Consider the following 15,473-nt stretch of genomic DNA (forward strand, 5'->3'; position numbering starts at 1 on the left):
TTATCTACTGATGTCAATTATAAACCCACTGATTCTCACAGCTACCTGGACTATACCTCTTCCTGCCCTGTTACTTGTAGAAATGCCATCCCCTTCTCTCAATTCCTCCAGCTCTGCCGCATCTGCTCTCAGAATGAAGCCTTTCATTCCGGAATGAGGGAGATGTCCTCCTTCTTCAAAGAAAGGGGCTTCCCTTCCTCCACCATCAACGCTGCCCTCAACCGCATCGCTTCCATTTCGCACACACCTGCCCTCACCCCATCATCCTACCACCCTGACAAGGATAGGGTTCCACTTGTCCTCAGCTACCACCCCATCAGCCTCCGCATCCAGCACATAATTCTCTGCAGCCTCCAAGGCGATAACACCACCAAGTGCATCTTTCCTTCTCTCCAACTCTTTGCTTTCCGCTGGGATTGCTCCCTACGTGACTCACTTGTCCATTCGTCCCTCCTCACTGATCTCCCTCCTGGCATTTCTCCTTCCAAGCAGAACAAGTGCTACACCTGCCCCTACACCTCCTCCCTCACTACCATTCAGGGCCCCAAACAGTCCTTCCACATGAGGCAACACCTCACCTGTGAGCCTGTTGGGGTCATCTACTCTATCCGGTGCTCCCAGTGTGGTCTCCTGTATATCAGTGAAACCTGACGTAGATTGGGAGATGGTTTCGCCGAGCACCTACACTCCATCTGCCAGAAAAAATGGGATTTCCCAGTGGCCACCCATTTTAATTCCACTTCCCATTCCCATTCTGACATGGCCTCCTCCACTGTCACTCAGGTTGCGGGAGCAATACCTTATACTGTATTCCATCTTGGGTAGCCTGCACCCTGATGGCATGAACATCGATTTCTTGAACTTCTGGAAATGCCTTTCTTCCTTCTCCTTCAGCATTCCCCATTCCCATTTCCCTCTCTCACCTTATCTTCTTACCTATCACCTCCCTCTGGTGCTTCTCCCCTTTTCCTTTCTTCCATGGCCTTCTGTCCTGTCCTATCAGATTCTCCTTTCTCCAGCCCTGTGTCTCTTTTACCAATCAACTTCCCAGCTCTTTACTTCACCCCCATTCACCTATCACTTAGTGCTTCTTCCTCCCCTTCCCCACTTTCTTAACCTGATGAAGGAAGGGTCTCAGCCTAATATATAAACTGTACTCTGTTTCACAGATACTGCCCGGCCTGCTGAGTTCCTCCAACATTTTGTGTGTGTTCCCAAGCTAAAAAGGAGAGCTTAAGATATGGTGACCAAATATTTAATCAATAAAGTGCACTTGAATGAGGGTTTTCAGGGAGAAGAGAAATTTGAAGAAAAATAAGTTATGATCTCCACACATGAATAGTGACTGCACTATCCACTGCAGTGGATAGTGAGGTCAGCTGAGAAGATCATCGGGGTCTCTCTTCCCGCCATTACAGACATTTACACCACATGCTGCATCCGCAAAGCAAACAGCATTGTGAAGGACCCCACACACCCCTCATACAAACTCTTCTCCCTCTTGCCATCTGGCAAAAGGCACAGAAGTATTCGGGGTCTCACGACCGGACTATGTAACAGTTTCTTCCCCCAAGCCACCAGACTCCTCAATACCCAGAGCCTGGACTGACACCAACCTACTGCCCTCTACTGTGCCTATTGTCTTGTTTATTATTTATTGTAATGCCTGCACTGTTTTATGCACTTTATGCAGTCCTGGGTAGGTCTGTAGTCTAATGTAGTTTTGTGTTGTTTTTTTTACGTAGTTCAGTGTAGTTTTTGTATTGTTCATGTAGCACCATGGTCCTGGAAAACGTTGTCTCATTTTTACTGCGTACTGTACCAGTAGTTATGGTCGAAATGACAATAAAAAGTGACTTGACTTGACTTGAAGCCGAGAGAGTTGGGGATTGAGCAGATCGACGTCCAAAAGAAATAGAAAGCCGTCAAGGGGTGCCACTACTTCCCAAGCCGATTCGACTCGGTACAGGACAATCCATTGGTAGAGGGCAGGAGACTACAGTGTTCCGCAAACACAAGAAAGTCCGCAGATGCTGGAGACCCAAAGCAACAGATACAAAATGCCCGAGAAACTCAGCAGGCCAGGCAGGTCTAGGAAAAAAAGTAAACAGTCGATATTTCGGTTCGAGACCCTTCTTCAGGACTTTTTTGTTTAAAGCATTTCTCACGTTGTTCTAAACTTAGAAATAGCGTTTTCAATATAAATTAAACTTGAGCATGAGCAAAACCCACAGAACACAACGTGCACAACTCGGGAAGCATTTACGTTACACCTACATAGTGTGTAATGCGCGGCCCACGTGAACAAACGATGTTAATTCAGAAATATAAATGGACACTGTGGTAAAAATGTTTCACTTATGATACTTATTTCCGTTTGCAATGCCCTACAAAAAAATTATCGAATGGAATAAAAGGTTGTCCTTCGAGCCGGAATCGAACCAGCGACCTAAGGATTTCTAGGAACCCGTCCACTACAGTCCTCCGCTCTACCAGCTGAGCTATCGAAGGAACACGCTCAGTGACGCGCTCCAGCGCTATAATAATTGACTCCAACGTAGCGCGGTAATTTAAACGAAGCCGGAAGCGTCCGAGCCTAGCCAAAATCGCTGCTGGCTGATGGTGTCGGGGGCAGTGAGAGCAGCACAGTTTGGCAGGAGCGTCTGTACATGTACAGACTCAACTACTGGCCTAGGGTCGCACTCACCAAAATAAGCACAGCCTGTTAATGCAGAATCAAACTGTGTTTTAAAGTGCAAGACGTTAATCTGTAGCATTCCAACCGTCCATCGGTCTGTACCGGTTCAACAGCAAACCGTTTAATCATTGCTCACAGCTTCTTCTGCACTTTACTGTGGGTTAAGTTTGCGACGTTCAAAAGTTCTGAACGTTTGTTCAGAATCAGTCTGCGACTGTTATGTAGCATTTGGATAAGATCATAGACGTCCGTCAGACCATCTGTACCCATCAATCAGCCTGAAACCATCAGGCAAGGAATGGTCTTTACTTAAATGTAAAACAGTTAGTCCATATGTACTTTAACCAAATGATTATTCGTTGTGCTATGATCACTGTAATCTATTCAGGGGCTGCTGTTCTTGAAACAGTTATGAGGTATCTGTTAAAAGCTGACGCACTAACTCCAGAGTGGTTGGCTTCAGAAGATTATTGACACTGGTGAACATAATCAGACACATTACAGATGAAGTGTACCGTGCAACACACACAAAATGCTGGAGGAACCCAGCAGGTCAGGCAGCATCTATGGGAAAGAGTAAACAGGTGGCGGTTCAGGCCGAGACCCTTCGGCAGGACTGGACACCCCGCCGATTCACCGTTATCTTGATTCATTTTGATGGAAAGATGATGAAAGACCAGAGATGTGCCCAACCCCAGAACAGAGTTGAAAAAAAAAACTTCTATATGTTTAGAATAAGGGTAAAAGGTTTCGAGGGAATCTGAGGAAGTTTTGTTTTACACCCAAAGGATTTTGGGATCTGGAAAAGAAGATGGGGAGGCGGGAACTCTCACAACATTCAACTGGTTTCTAGAGTCTAGGCAAACTTGAATCACCAAGGAATAGAAAATCCGGACCATGTGCTGGTAAATGGGGTTAACAAAGCTGAATATTTGGTGGCTGCGTGGATATAGTGGACAAAGGATGTGTTTCTGTGGTGCATGATTCAATGACTCTGTGACGATAAAAAAAATCAAATAGTACCTTTTAAAGTGGATACAGGAGCAGAGTCAAGCATGAGTTTAAGCACACAAGCCTTGAAGGTTGACAATACAGTATTAAGAAAGTTGTTAAGAAGTAAAGGAAATTGTTATTACAGTTAAGGGATAGAGTACAAAAATCTTTTATGCTCAATCTGTGGAATGCACTGCTCCAGACTGCGGTGGAGGCCCAGTCCACGTGTATATTGAAGGTGTAAGTTGATCGCTACCTGTTCGGTTGGAGCATCAAAGGATATGGCGAGAACGCAGGTGTATGGGGTTGAGTGGGATTCAGAATCAGCCAAGATGGAGTGGCAGAAGAGACTCGATGGGCTGAATGGCCTAATTCTGCTCCTGTGTCTTGTGGTCTTAAAATATTAGTTATGCCGTGGTTTGAGTATTGTGATCAATTCTGGACATTACATCTGGGAAGGATGTAGGGTCTGAGAAGAAAACATTTATTCACAAGGATTTAATCTGTGTGTCAAAAGAAACCGCAATTGTTTCTCTTGAAATAGAGGAAGTTGAAAGTATATGTCATGGAGCTGCTCGGTATCATGAAGAGGAGAAAATGATACTGCCTTGGAAGGGTCTCAATGTAAAGTAAATGGTAAAAGAGCAACAGACAATTTGAAAAAAAAACATTTTTTTACATCACAAGCTATCAGATTTGGGCTGGATAAAGGTGGTGAAAAGTGATGATTTAATAATATGCCTTTAAAGCGATTTGGATCATTACTTGAGGCAGAGGGTGGAGCAAATGGGACTACATGAAAATAGCAGGGAAGGGAAATTAACTTGAAAGTCTTTTCAAAAGGGTGATGCAGATTTAAAGGGCCAAATGATCTCTGGCATTCAGTTTCATGAAATTCCACACTTGTGTGACTCAGGTAGGATTTGTATTGAGGAAATGTCGGACCAGCTCCATGTTGATTTCTGGCTGTCAGTGTAGACTGTCCCTGAATGAACATAGTGGCCTGAAGGGTCTGTTTCACGATTTAATGACTCTATAAAAATAAAATTTAAACACTACCTTTGTAAAGTGGATGCGGGAGCAGAGTGAAGCTCAGGATAATGAGTATTCATAAACTGCATGAATTCATTGTCAATAACAGGTGTAAGTAGTGAGGAAGACTTGTTAAAGCCAGTACCTGGGGATAATGTTGTCAAAAGGCTGGATAATCGAAATGGAAATATTAAACCTAACTCATCTTAGATCTTTTTTTCTGTCCAGAAAATGACATGATCATTGGATTCCATGGCAGGCAAGTGAGTACATCTCCTCACCATTCACTCACTGGTGAAGCCAGTCCCTATGAGTTTACCATGGAACTGTCATCTCCTGATCTTGTTTGACTTGTTATATGGTGCTGAGATATAGTCTTCTTCGGTTGTCCATCGAAATCCGATGACAACAACCACTCCTTTAACGGTGAGATCTTTGATGACTATACAGTCCTATCCTGGCCCCACAAGCTTTATTGCAGGTGGGACATGTATATGTAGAAGTGGTGGCAACCGTGGCTGCATTTCTTCTGGCTCTCTTCTGCTGTCTCCTGGTTGTCCTTTCCACTTCCAGAATACGAACCCCATTCCTACACAGCTGTCGCCAAGTGGTGCACAAAGATTTAGACAAGGTTTAGAAACATAGAAACTACAGCACATTACAGGCCCTTCAGCCCACAATGTTGTAACCATGTAACCTACTCTAGAAACTGCCTAGAATTAACCTACTGCATAGCACTTTATTTTTCTAAGCCCCATGTACCTATCTAGGAGTCTCTTAAAAGACCCTATTGTATCCACCTCCACCACCTTCACTGGCAGTGTATTCCACGCACCCATCACTCTCTGTGTGAAAAACTTGACCCTGACATTTCCCTTTGTACCTACTTCCAAGCATTTTAAAACTATGCCCCCTCGTGTTAGCCATTTCAGCCTGGGAAAAAGCCTCTGGCTATCTACACAATCAATGACTCTCATCATCTTTTTGACCTCACTCAGGTCACCCCTCATCCTCCGTCACTCCAAGGAAAAAAGGCCAAGTTCACTCAACCTATAAGGCATGGTCTCCAATCTAGGCAACATCCTTGTAAATCTCCTCTGCACTTTCTCTATAGTATCCATTTGTTATGGTAAAATAGAATATAAAAGCAAAGTTGTAATGTTGAGACTTCAGAAAGCACTGGTGAGGCCTCTCTTGGATTATTGTGTGCAGTTTTGGGCCCCTTATCTTGGAAAGGATGTGCTGAAACTGGAGAGGGTTCAAAGGAGGTTCACAAAAAGGATTCCAAGACCTAATTGAAACCTATCAAATGGTGAAAGGCCTTGATAGAGTGGATGTGGAGAGGATGTTTCCTACGGTGGGAGAGTCTAAGACCAGAGGACATTTCAGAATGGAGACGAGGAGGAATCTCTTTAGCTAAAGAGTGGTGAATGTGTGGAATTCTTTGCCACAGGCAGCTGTGAAGGCCAAGTCTTTATGTATATTTAAGGGAGAGGTTGAGAGATTTTTGATTAGTCAGGGCAGGAAGCAATACGGGGAGAAGGCAGGAGCAGCTTTAGGCCATTCAGCCCATTGAGTCCCCTCCACCATTCCATCATGGCTGATCCCATTCACCTGCCCTCTCACCACATCCATTGATGTCCTGACCAATCAGGAATCTATAAACTTCCGCTTTGAATATACCCATGGACTTGGGCCTCCATTGCAATCTGTGGCAGAGCATTCTACAGATTCACCACTCTCTGGTTAAAAAAAAATTCCTCTTTACTTCTGTTCTAAAAGTCATCCCTCAATCTTGAGGCTGTGCCCTCTTGCTATGGATATCCCCACTAGAGGAAACATCCTCTCCACATCCACCCTATCTAATCCTTTCAACATTCAGTAGGTTTCAATGAGAATTCCACCCCCCCCGACGCATTCTTCTTAATTCCAGTGAGTACAGGCCTAAAACTGCCACACACTCCTCATATGTTAACCCCTTCGTTCCCAGAATTACCCTTGTGAACCTCCTCTGGACTCTCTCCAATTGTCACACATCCTTTCTGAGATAAAGGGCCCAAAACTGTTGACACTACTCCAAGTGTGGCCTGACTAGTATCTTACAAAAGGCTCAGCACTATCTCCTTGTTTTTATATTCTATTTCCCTTGAAATAAATGCCAACATTGCATTTCCCTTCTTCACCACAGACTCAATCTGTAAATTAACATTCTGGGAGTCTTGCATGAGGACTCCCAAATCTCTCTGCACCTCTGATGTTTGAACTTCTCGCCATTTAACATAATAGTCTTTTATCAAAATGCATTATCATAATTTCCCAACACTGTATTCCATCAGCCACATTTTTCCCATTCTTCCAATTTGTATAAGTCCTGCTGCGATTGCATTGCTTCCTCAGCACTACCTACTCCTCCATCTATCTTTGTATCATCCACAAGCTTTGTCACAAAGCCATTAATTCCACTATATAAATCATTGACAAACAATGTGAAAAGTAGCAGTCCCAATACTGATCCCTAAGAAACACTACTAGTCACTGGCAGCCAACCAGAAAGGCCCCCTTTATTCCCACTTGCTGCCTCCTGCCTGTCAACCATTCCTCTATCCATGCCAGTATACCTCCTGTAACACTAAAGGATTTTATCTTGTTAAGCAGCCTCATGTAGGCAGCTTCTCAAATGCCTTCTGTAAATCTAAGCAAATTACATCCACTGTCTCTTTGTCCACTCTGTTTGTTACTACCATGAAGAATTCTAACGGAGTTGTCAGGTAAGATTTCCTTTTACAGAAACCATGCTGACTTTGACTTACTTTATCATGAGTCTCCAAGTACCCCAAAACCTCATCTTTAATAATGGACTCCAACACTTCCCCAACCACTAAGGTTAGGCTAACTGGCTTATAGTTAAACATAGAAACATAGAAGATAGGTGCAGGAGCAGGCCATTCGGCCCTTCGAACCTTCGAACCTGCACCGCCATTCGGTATGATCATGGCTGATCATCCAACTCAGCACCCTGTACCAGCCTTCCCCCCATACCCCCGATCCCTTTAGCCACAAGGGCCATATCTAACTCCCTCTTAAATATAGCCAATGAACTGGCCTGAACTGTTTCATGTGGCAGAGAATTCCACAGATTCACCACTCTCTGTGTGAAGAAGTTTTTCCTAATCTCGGTCCTAAAAGGCTTCCCCTTTATCCTCAAGCTGTGACCCCTCGTTCTGGACTTCCCCAACATCGGAAACAATCTTCCTGCATCTAGCCTATCCAATCCCTTTAGGATTTTATATGTTTCAATAAGATCCCCCCTCAATCTTCTAAATTCCAACGAGTATAAGCCTAGTCGATCCAGTCTTTCATCATATGAAAGTCCTGCCATCCCAGGAATCAATCTGGTGAACCTTCTTTGTACTCCCTCTATGGCAAGGATGTCTTTCCTCAGATTAGGGGACCAAAACTGCACACAATACTCCAGGTGTAGTCTCACCAAGGCCTTGTACAACTGCAGTAGTACCTCCCTGCTCCTGTACTCAAATCCTCTTGCTATGAATGCCAGCATACCATTCGCCTTTTTCACCACCTGCTGTACCTGCATGCCCACTTTCAATGACTGGTGTATAATGACACCCAGGTCTCGTTGCACCTCCCCTTTTCCTAATCGGCCACCATTCAGATAATAATCTGTTTTCCTGTTTTTGCCACTAAAGTGGATAACCTCACATTTATCCACATTAAATTGCATGTGCCATGAATTTGCCCACTCACCTAACCTATCCAAGTCACCCTGCATCCTCTTAGCATCCTCCTCACAGCTAACACTGCCGCCCAGCTTCGTGTCATCCGCAAACTTGGAGATGCTGCATTTAATTCCCTCATCTAAGTCATTAATATATATTGTAAACAACCAGGGTCCCAGCACTGAGCCTTGCGGTGCCCCATTAGTCACTGCCTGCCATTCTGAAAAGGTCCCGTTTATTCCCACTCTTTGCTTCCTGTTTGCCAACCAATTCTCTATCCACATCAATACCATACCCCCAATACCGTGTGCTTTAAGTTTGCACACTAATCTCCTGTGTGGGACCTTGTCAAAAGCCTTTTGAAAATCCAAATATACCACATCCACTGGTTCTCCCCTATCCACTCTGCTAGTTACATCCTCAAAAAATTCTATGAGATACGTCAGACATGATTTTCCTTTCACAAATCCATGCTGACTTTGTCCGATGATTTCACCGCTTTCCAAATGTGCTGTTATCACATCTTTGATAACTGACTCTAGCATTTTCCCCATCACCGGTCAGGTTTCCTCTCTTTTGTCTACCCCCCCCCCACCACCTCCTTCTTAAAGAATGGAGTGACATTTGCAGGAGATGGGGCTGAGAGGAAAATTGGATCAACCATGATGAAATGGCAGTGCAGACTTGATGGGCCAAATGGCCTAATTCTGCTCCTATATCTTATGGTCTAATTGTATAATTGTTTGACATTTTATCATTTGTAGATGCTGTGCTGGTTAGGAATCCAGACAAGCACTTAAACACTATTGTAGTCTTGCAAGGCAGTGTTATCTGTGTGAAAAATATGATGATTGGAAGAAATTGTCATCCCCAGATTTTGCAGATAATTAGTGCTCCCAACTTTCATTATAATTTTCTACTTAGTTTTGATAAATAGAAATTTGCAATTGTTTTATTATTGCGACCTGTAATGAGATTCAATGTAAAACCTGACCTTTAGGGCAGCATTTTTTCCCTCATGGTTGTACACTTTCTGAATTATATCATTGTAGCTCTTTTCTAAATTCTGGTTCCACTCTTTTTCAGAATTATTGCAGCCTAATTAAGCTTTAAGCATTAACTTTAGGTTTTAGCTTAGTTTGTCACACCCAGCAAAAGATGTATGAACTTTCAAATGTGTGCCCTTTTGCATTCTCCTGGGATTGATGATCAAGGGAGAAACAGTAACAGGCCCTTACTAGTCTCTCATTGGGCCAACTTACCTGTCTTAAGAGAGCACATCTTTAATTCTGGTGTCATCAATGTGCAGAAGGTCCAGTCGAAATCACTGAAGTGGGTGGGGCTGTGTAGATCCCGTCAGCGAGTGGTCAGCAAAACATGGGCTGAGTAATCCAGCTCATTAATTGAGGATGTGTTCATATGGTGCTAGTTGCAAGGACAGCACCTTAGCCAAGAACAACAGCTTCTTCTATCTTAATACCACCTTTAACATAGCACTGGGACCCAAATTACTTCACTTAATCTGGTCAAGTCTTATAAGAAGATGTGCAAGATGAGGCTTGATAGAAGGACAGGCAGATTTTTTTTTCAGTGAGAATTCCATGCCTCCCCATTACAGAGTTACTGAATTTGGTATTGATTAAAAGATCAGAATTTGGGGTAGTTTAGACTCTCAGAATGTTGTTGAGTGACAGAGAATAAAACAGCTGCTCATACCAAAATAGAGTCTAATCCATCAAGTTCAGTAACTTGTACTACAAAGGCTATTACCAATTTCCCCCGGGATCAATAAAGTAAGACTATGACTATGACTATTGGAATGTTAATTCTGTTTCCGTTGCTATTGTATTCTGCATTAGCGAAACAAAATTGCTGTAATGTTAGCCCGTACTTTGACAACACTCTAAAACTTCGGGAATCTATTCAAGTGCTTCTTCCAAAATTTACAACCGCAGGTCAAGACTTTCAGCTTCATTTGGGGAATAAAACAAGTGGCATTGCTTGTGAATTTTCTTTGCATTGAAGTCAATGTAGAACAGACCCTTAGGAGCACAGAGGATTTGGAATTCAGCTCAGCATATGTCTATCAGCAGCTTACTTTAACAGTCCAAAACACATTACACTCGCAGGGGAAAGGATACATTGCTTCAAGTATTTGTCAGTAGTAAATGTGCCAACATTCCCATTGACCTTGGAGAAAAAGCTCCCTACAAGATTTAACAACTGCAGTGACAAGACAACTTCAACACCTATGGCAGAAGAGCTTAAGTTCAATAAGCTTCTTGGTGCCCAGTGACTGTGATGTCATCAAGCTGCTTGAAAAGCCAATCACGTTACAGAATTTTCACATACAGGAAACTAGAAAGTAATTTTAACTGATGTTATAAACATTAAATAGAATAATAAATGACTGGAATATCATTAGATGAGAAGTTGAAATATAAACTTAACTTACTAAAATAAAAAAAATGCCCCTTATAGTTTGCAATTTTCATTCAAGTAAATTACTCAATACTTATGAAAGAGCTTTGACAGGATGAAATAATTAAAAACTCACTTAGGTGTCATTGAACTATGTGCAAGATTTTCAGTATTTTTCTTGTCTGGACTATTTTGTAAATGGCTCAAATCTGGATGAGTTCAAGTATTTCTTTTTAAATTCAGTTCAATACAGATTTGTTGCATCATTGGTGACATTTCTGTATTAATTGGAAAAAAAAGGAAATGCTGGGAAGGATCAGCAGATCAGACATCAATGAAAAGAGATCAAAAATTTGTTTTAGATCATTGATCTCTCAGAATCAAATATCCCTTTGAATATAGATGAAGTAATTAGCAATCAAACAGTCTAAAACAACTAAAACTTAAAGGAAGTAAACAGTCAGTACCACAGTTAATTATTTAAATTATTCAGATAGTTTTGTTATCTTGCTTTCATCTGAGATGTGATTCAAGTGTGAGAGTGATTTTCTCTCACACTTGAGTTAGGAAAGGTCCCTCCACACCTCTCTGACGTAGTGGGGAACCGCATACGACGTAAGACACGGCATTACCTTCTACCAGCTGAGTTTCCAAAGAGATCACCAGCTCGTAACCCAGCACGGATGGAGAGCGAGCCAGCTGGCTTCGAACTCGGGACCTTTCGTCCCGAAGTCTGGCACTGGTGCCACTACGCCACCAGCCAGAGTTAACATACTGTTAAAAAGAATTTCTCTGCAAGTCTGTATTCCACAATGAGATAAGTGTTCATTGTTGTCTTGAGGATGACATATTTTGTGAAATGTGAAAGAAGGATCTGAAAGGAACATCCCCTCTCTTTGCCAGCTCTGGTGCTTATTGGGGAGTTTTGGTGATGAGGCATTCTGCCAAATGCTATGGCAGGAGAGTTGGGATATGGGCTGCACTTGCACTGAAGAGGGCAACTCTTAGAGCATCTCATGCTCAATAACCAGGTTATTGTCCACCATTGAGAGGGAGCACTGTCTTAATTTTAGTTTGGTCTTAGCTATCGGCTCCAGGCTGTTTGTAGCATGCCTCAGACCCTCTGAGTTAGATCCTCGGGCAATTAGAATTTGTGTTGGACTAGCTATTTCTCACATGAAAGCATGTTCTCAATCTTCTTGTAGTTGATTCTCCCACAAGGCCAGTTGAAACTATTCACAGATGCTGGTCAATCTGAGGACTGACCTTGGATCCAAGCAGAAGATGGCAATATCATTCATGTGCAGGAAGGCATTAAGAGGCCACTTCTGCTGGTTACCTTTCCATTCTGCTAGATGCTAGACCTCTGCTACTATTTCAGAGGCAAAGTAGAACCGGTGGAGTCAACCTGCTTGTCAATTCTAGTTAATGATGCCTAAGTCTGTTTACACAATTGAAGTATAGGAAATCATATAGGGCCTGTCTCCCAACCTCCCCCAACCCACCCCCATCCAGCATATACCCAAGAAGCATTGCTTTCACAGGGCCCTCAGCATTGTCAAGGCCTGTCAGACTGGGTAACAGCTTCTTCTCCCAGTCTGTGAACACTTTGCTGTCACTTGCATTTGCACTTTATGTCAATTTGTGCACCTACAGATTACTTTTTTTTATCTATTAATATTACCGTGTTAATATTATTTTATGTGCTGTATGTGATATACAGTGCTCACATCTACAGTGATGAAATGCATTGAGAGGTTAGTCATAACCAGAATCAACTCCTGCCTCAGCGAGGACCTGGACCCATTGCAATTTGCCTGTCATCACAATAGATCTACGGCAGATGCAATCTCAATGGCTCTTCACCTGGATAATACAAACACCTATGTCAGAATGCTGTTTGTTGACTTTCACTCAGTGTTTAGCAGCATCATTCCCACAGTCCTGATCGATAAGTTACAGAACCTGGACATCTGTATGTCCCTCTGCAATTGGTTCCTCAACTTCCTAACCAGAAGACCACAATCTGTGCGGATTGGTGATAATATCTTCTCCTTGCTGTAGATAAACACTGGCGCACCTCAGGGGTGTGTGCTTAGCTTAATGCTCTACGTGCTCTACTCCCATGAATATATGGCTGGGTAAAGCTCAAATACCATCTATAAATTTGCTGATATTACAACCATTGTTGGTAGAATCTCAGATGGAGATGAGAGAGTGCACAGGAATGAGATATGCCAGCTAGTTGAGTGGTGTCACAGCAACAACCTTGCACTCAATGTCATTAAGACCTGATATATGTACAGTGTTTTGCACCCTGGTCCCTGAGGAATATTGTTTCATTTAGCTGTATGCATGTGTACAGTTGAATGACAATAAACTTGAACATGAACATCCATTCTAACCATTCATAACTTAAATAGTTTCCTTGTTCAAATAGTAAACATTTCTTTTCTCACAGTTGGAGGTTAGGAGAACAGAAAGAAATGTTTAAGTAACCATGAAATACAACCATGAGAGGAATCCTGTATAACTTTGAATGAGTACTTCAAAACTTATTTTCTAGGTCTAGGCAGTTTTTCCCACTTTTTATATACTGTAAATATTTGGTTATACAAAGTGCTGTTAGCTCTGAGAAATGCACTTTGCATTTATATTTTAGCAGATTATTATTTTTTATTTGAATCTCTACTTGGTGGTGTGATGACAAACCAAGTTATCAGAAGATTGATGCTGATGAGAGAGATAAGGGAGATAATGGAGAAACATTCAAAATGCTAATAAGAGAGAAGAGAGAGATTAACGAGAAAGAAACACATTTCAGAATATTGACAGACTGGTTGCTTTGAACCTGAACTGTTTGAAGTTTGATGGACAGGCGACACCCCAGCAGGGGGATAAAAAGAACAGGTTCGCTAAGGCATGACGCACACCATGAGATCACGAGATAACGAGACCCTGGAAGAGCGGTGTGACCCCACAACCTGGTGGGAGTTTGGAGGTCTGGTCGCAGGAACCAACCATAGATGCACAGGGTGAAAAGGTACGATCGGCGGGAACCTGGTGTGTGTGTCCGCCCTTGCCTGGGTGCCGGGTTCACCGCGGAAGAACAGTTGTATCTGGAATGGAGGGGTCACAGTCGGTGACCACAGAAGACATTAAAAGGGTTCGCCCGAAAGCTAACTGCGAAGAACATCAAAGGTCTGTCTGAATCAGATTTGCATATTATCTCTCTCTCTCTCTCTCTCTCCAACGGCACAACAGCGATTACTGCGAACTGTACTAAGCTGAACTGAACTCTGCGTCACTTGAGACTGATCATTTTACCCTTAGACTGCGATAGAGCTTGATTGATTCCTCTTACCCTAGTTCTGTGTACATGTGTGTTTTATCATTGCTAACCTGTTGCATTTATATCCCTACAATTAGAGTACTGTGTTGCTTATTTCTGTAATAAAACTTTATTAGTTTCTGTTAACCAGACTCCAACTAAGTGGTCCATTTCTGCTGGTTTGGCAACCCAGTTACGGGGTACGTAACAGTGGATAAATGCTATAGAATTAAAGTAATATAATCAGGAAATATGGGCTTAGAGGTGACACACTTAATTTTAGGATACAAAATCAAAAGCATTGACATTTTTGGAATTTTTGATTCTTTTTCAGCTATGCAGCATCTGCAGAATTTTTCTTTGATTGAGATTTCCTGTCAGAAACAGGGCTGCAAGATTGAAGGGCCAAGATGGGCAGACATGGCAAAGGCCAGCACTGAGTGCCAAGTCCCTAAAGTCCCTTATAAAAGGGACTTTGAAAATATTGTGCCAAGCAATGTAACCAAATATAGTGCAGGATATAGGTTTCCATCAACATTCTAGAGTTTCATAATTTCAAGTCTGGGAAGAGAGGGTAAAACAAGATCATCTTGGAATTTGTAAAGTACAGCAGCCAAGATTAGCAACTTGGAACAAAGAATGTGCTGTATAATATGAATTGCCTAATCCCTTATCCGAAATGCTTGAGGAAGTGTTTCAGATTTCAGATTTTTGAATATATAATGAGATAGCTTGGGATCGCCATCATTTCTGACTTTGAATTTATGTGCTACAAGTAATAGATCATATACAGTACAATACAAGTAGGAACATGCACAGGGAGCTGTTAGGTCTAACAGCAACATCCAACACCTTTAAAGGAAATAATATAATTTGTTACTTTTAAACAGTCCATTCTAAAAATAATATTGAGAAAGAGTACTCCCTTTGTGAAAATTCACTAAGTTTCATATACTAAATGGAAACCTATTTATAAGTTACAAAATACATTCACCTTCGGGTAGCCTTTCTGAGGTTTATATTTAAATACACCAGATGATATGATCTAACAATCGTTAGTTACAAACGGAGATAGAATATACTTTCACATTGCATACAATTGTACAACAGCCTAAAATGTTATAAAGGAAGAGGCAGACACAAACACTTTAGTCTGATACTTACTTAAAGGTAGAAATGTTGAGTTTCCCTGAGGCAAGGAACTTTCTTCTTGCCAATACATTTCAAATTGAAAGAAACTTGAATAAGTAGACTAGTGATG

General features: G+C 42.1%; 1 non-coding gene across 1 annotated transcript; it reads right to left on the bottom strand.

Annotated features, from left to right (window-relative positions):
* Positions 1-2,421: 2,421 nt before the first annotated feature.
* trnay-gua (transfer RNA tyrosine (anticodon GUA)) lies at positions 2,422-2,511 on the bottom strand. Its single transcript is given in 2 exon segments — positions 2,422-2,457; positions 2,475-2,511. It is a non-coding gene; the product is annotated as a tRNA-Tyr (tRNA).
* Between the last annotated feature and the right edge of the window lie 12,962 nt (positions 2,512-15,473).

This window comes from Mobula birostris, chromosome 1 (genome assembly GCF_030028105.1).
Source record: "Mobula birostris isolate sMobBir1 chromosome 1, sMobBir1.hap1, whole genome shotgun sequence".
Classification (NCBI taxonomy): domain Eukaryota; kingdom Metazoa; phylum Chordata; class Chondrichthyes; order Myliobatiformes; family Myliobatidae; genus Mobula; species Mobula birostris.